Below are 5350 nucleotides of genomic sequence, written 5' to 3' on the forward strand. Positions count from 1 at the left end.
ATGCGTAGGGTATACCCACGTATGGATATATCTACTTCGAATATACTTTTATAGATTCGAAAAGGTCGAAAAGAAACGAAGGGAAAGACACGTGAATTCATTTCTTTCGTGTAAGTTCAAACGAAAATCGGCATGACGTCGACTTGGAATGAAAAGGGGAGCGAGGGAGGTTGGGCTGAAAGGTGGGCGACGAAAAGGGGGTTCGTATGGTTGCGAGAGACTATAAAAAGGTATCCAAGCGGGACGCATGAATCGATTATCCGGTAAAAGCAATCTTCCTCTTTTGCCGCTCGTATCCCTACCATGTATGATTTATCAATTAATTTCGATATGTTCGAAACCATGAGCATTTAATATACTACCGAGACAGACAGAGAGAGAGAGAGAGAGAGAGACATTTTTTCGAAGGATTTTCTAACATGTGTGGATTTATGGTAATAAGTGCTGATAAAGAAAAAAAAACATAAAGGAAGAATAAAAAGTAAAAAAAAACATCCTATGTATAAAAAAAAAGAAAAAAATATATATATAAGAATAAAAAAAAAAATATATATATATATATATAAAAGATCCCTATAGGTATCATTCATTTACTTACTGACAAGAAAAAGTGCATTCCATAACTCGAAGGGGGGGAACATCACTAACGAAGTAAATACACTAATATGAAAATTCCAACTACTACTTCTTCTTCCTCTTCTTTAACGTAATTCCGAGAGAACGATGCATCTTCTTTTCCCTGCTATCACCCTTGCAAAGAGAGAACCGAACTGCAAACAGCCTCCTTTTCCGATAATACAAGACAACTTTTTCCTCGTTGCCAGTCGGCAATCCAAAAGAGAAAGAAAGATCAAAAGAGAGAAAGAAAGACATAGAGAGAGATAGAGAGAGAGAGAGAGAGAGAGAGAGAGAGAGAGAGAGAGTGTATCCAAGAAGCGCGGAAAAGAATCGAGCGGTTAAACAACGAAAGCGAAATGCCAGGAGGAGGAACCGGAGTTGTGCGAGGGTTGCAAAAGAAGGATGTAACGATTGTGAAAGAGAAGAAGAGACGAAGGGCGAGAGGAAGGAAAGAGCGGTGAGGGAAGAGGGAAGCGACCCAACGTTATGACGCGAAAAACGGACAGAATGCAAGCTGGAATTCGACGGTTGCGTTCCAGCGACGTTACTCGATACAAGTCGGAACGTTTAGAGAACTTTGTAAATAAACGAGCGGTTGCACCGACTGGATAATAAAAGAGGGAAGAGGGTGAGTAAGGTAAGAAGGTTGGTGGAGAACGAAGCGAGAAAGAAGAGGAAGTAGGAGGTAACGAAAAGAGCTAAGACAAAGTTGTGAGGAATTGAAGGATGAGAAGAGGATTACTCGAGTGGATGAACGTTTCTCTTGAAGTACTCTCGACAAAATGTGTATGTGATTAACATACGTGTGCGTATGTGTATGTAAGAAAAAGGACGGAGTAAGAATGTGTAAAAATCACGTTAGCTAAGAGAAGGAAAAAGTATATAGAGCAGAATATTTTTCAAAATTGATCTTAAAATAATGAGAAGGAACGTGATGATTATGCCTGATGATAGGCAACCCTTTTTACGTTCGATCATCCTTAACACTCGAAATGTACATACGTATCTACAATACTTATATGCACGTTTATGATTTATGAAACGAGAGGATACATAAGAATATCGAGTTTGAATACTATTTAATCGCAAATGTTCATTATTTATGATAATTTATTTCTTTTTATTTTTTTTATATATATATATATTAACATAGGATGCATCGTTTTTTATCAGGGTCGAGGACGAGATGAACGTTTTGCACGATAAGGATTTTGTTATCGTACTTTTTCAAAGAAGATAAATATCCCGAGTATGCTTGCTCAGGATATCGTAGTAATATTTACGTTAAAATGTACGATGTTCCTGCGGTATGATGTTAGAGAAAAAGAGAGGGAAAAAAAGGATTCAAGGTCTAGCTGGAGAGAAATCAAGGTTGTACGATGAGAAATAATATTAAGCAGGTAAAAAGCAAGTACACGCAAACTCGTCGTAATAGAATTCATGCGTGTAAACGGTGTGCTATTTTACAGGCAACAGCTGCCTGTTATTCGGAAGCGCTCTTGCTACGCTTTATGTTAGTTCGCATGTAGGTTGGACTCTTCTAATAGGAAATAAACTATTAGACGCGATTAGAAGAACTCGACGAAAATTGGAAAATTGTCGTGGCTCGGTGAAATGATTATTTTTAACGATCAAAGTGAAACTACATGAAAATAATACTGATAAGAAATTCAGTAGATAATAATTTCGAGCGAATAATTTTTTTGTCATTTTCTTTCGACTATCTATTTATGATTAATTTAAAAAGCAATATATAAACTCAATTTCGATGTAGAATTTCGTTGTTCGCCAAAAAATAAGATTGGCAAAACGTCGATGCACTTTAATCTCGATCGAGGAGGAAGAAAAAGAAGAAGAAGAAAAGGAGGAGAAGGAGAAAGAGGAAGAAGAAAAGGAGAAGGAGGACCCATTTACGTGGATTTAATCAGAGGAAAAAGCGTAATATCCTAAATGACGATCTTAATGGTTCGAATGCTAGAGGCGTGTGTTGCTTACTCTCAAGTTCGCTCGCGCGCATACGCTCGCAATCCAGTGTGGGAAAGCGAAGTTGTGATTCAAGTCCCATTCGCGTTGGGTTCTCAAGCGTCGCTTTGTTGTTTTGCTTTGCCACTCGTAGGTCCCTCGGCTATTTACCTCGACGGCAGCCTTACTAGCCCTCCTTGTGCCAGCCACCACTGCTGTCGTTTGCCAGCCCTCGTGTTGCTGCTGCTAGCCTTGCTTGCCTGCCTGCCTACCTGCCTACCTATCTACCTACCTACCTTCTCACTTGCGTCCTTACCTGACCATGAATTTGCACCTAAACGCGCAAAGCGGAAAGATGTCGCGATTTAGTTAGAGACCCATGGAATTCCAAATCTGATCCTACGTTTCCGATCTGATGTTCTTTCTTTTGGAAATATTACATGAAATTAATGACCATGGTTAATAAGTAGACTTTCTTCTTTTTTCTTTTTCCTTTTTCTTTTTTTTTGGTTATGCTACTATCTAGTTATGTTATTATTTTTAACTATGTATATATACTATACGGACGTTATCGTACTATGAGAATATATAAATACGTTTGTGTACCTGTGTATATATATATATATGTGTGTGTGTGTGTGTGTGTGTGTGTGTGTGTGTGTCTGTGCGTGTATACATGTACCTACATGTACAACATGATATTTTTGTAGGTATATAACGAAAATACGGGCTGTGAACTCAATCGCTTATCATTGTTATACATAGATTTTACTTTACTTAATACAAACGAGAATAGCAGTACTCTAAAAGCGAAATAATCGTGCCAAGTTCCATTTCAAAGAGTCGACCTCAGAAGCGTTGCAGTCTACTTCGGATGTGAAAACCGTTCGAAATATTTTATTTCTAAACGAATTCCGGGAGATAAAGAGGTATGAAAATTGAGATATGCAATTATGATAAGAAAGAAAATCGTTCCTAGATATACATCGTTTCGATTTAATGGAAAATTAGAGTCATTGGTACTGGTAATTAGGTCATTAAAATACATCGTCGTTGATTCTCTCGATGTCCATCGTGAGAAATCTCCCGAGCATTGAATTTACTACCGTTAGCGAGAACAACAACAAAGGGAAGCGCAACGGTTTTTGCTTCGTTCTTCCTTCGTGATCTTCGCGTGAAAGGGTGTTAGCCGAATAATGAATAACATTAGCGAGACGCTATGTAATATGTAAATGGCAAGTTAATGGTAAATTATGCGAAAGACGTATATTCATAAATTAATAATAGGATTAGAGATAGATAAGATAAAAAAAGAAAAGGACGAGGGATGGAACACGGTGACCTACTCGCCGAATAAGATAGATGCATTTGATGTGGTTACATGTGAGAGCGAATATGATGTATAGCGTGAATATTCATAACACTTAAACGAGATCCAAGGTAAACAAGGAATATCTATCTTATTTTCCTCGTAGACACGTAAATTTGAAAATCTTGACACGTGAAAAATGTGACGCTTGAGTAAGCGAGGACGATTAAAGATAATATTAATATATAGAACTTATCGTACTTATGGATTTTTCACTCCCCAACGTTGATGTCTCTTACGAGTGACTACCACGCATCGAAGTCTCCGTTTAACGCACATTTTCTTCTGCCTTCGAATACATTTATTTATATATATGTATATATATATATATATATATATATATATATATATTTATATTTATTAATAACAATCTTTCCAATAGTTTATCGTTCCGAACTAAATGAGTTCGTTAAGATATCGTAATTGAATTCCGTTAAAAGTTGAACGAGCCAATGGTTGTACTTAAACTAGCCTACGATCGTTCCGGTTGACCTTGTTTTTATTCGAAAACGTAATTTCTATCAGTAGCAAGTACTGTTAATAGAACGCAAGATACGCGCTAACACTTTTTGCTTGAATATAATTATATACTTTGTAATTCAGCAAATAACGCGTAAGTATTTTTTTTAGAAAGAAATTAATTAAAATTTGCAACCAACGAGAATCTATATTTCTGAAATTTTTTTTTCGTATTATTATCGTTGTAAAATCTATTCACGAGTTTAATGTTTCTATCGAATATCGCAACGACGAAAAGGTTAATACGATTTTAATGAATAATCGTTGCTTCCTGTCGTAGGAATAATTATATTGTTTATTTTTCAACAACTACGAAAATTATCTCGAATCACGAACGACAGATCGACCGAAGTTCACTTACGCAAGAGCATATAATTGATCGACGATCGAAGAGAAATCCAACCCACGTTGATTTATCGACGGGCGGTCTTTGAGAAAGAAAGAAAGAAAAAAAAAAAGATCTAATCGAAGAAGAAAAGAATAAAATAAAGAGGAAGGATGAAAAAAATATCTTTTCTCAAGAGAACAGTCGGAATTTGACAAAAAATTATTTCAAGGGAAATCATAAAAAGAATTTACTATTTGTCGATCAAATAATATTTAATACTTAGACTTCCGACGTTAGACTTCCGACTTAAGAACTTGAAATTTTGATTGGTCGCGATTCCAAAGAGAATAGAAAAGAAAAAGAAAAAAAAATATAGAAGAGGAGAAGTGACGGACGGGAGTAACTGCAGTAATAGCAATAGCAAGAGTATAAGCAGAAATAGAAGCAGCAAGAGGCGGCAGAGGTGGCTACAAACGGCGGTGTTAGCCGAACGGAAAGAACGAAGATAAAGAACGGCGATGCGTGAAGATCTCTGGCTGTCAGTCGGTGGTCAA

Source organism: Vespa velutina, chromosome 10, assembly GCF_912470025.1.
Source record: "Vespa velutina chromosome 10, iVesVel2.1, whole genome shotgun sequence".
NCBI classification, from domain to species: domain Eukaryota; kingdom Metazoa; phylum Arthropoda; class Insecta; order Hymenoptera; family Vespidae; genus Vespa; species Vespa velutina.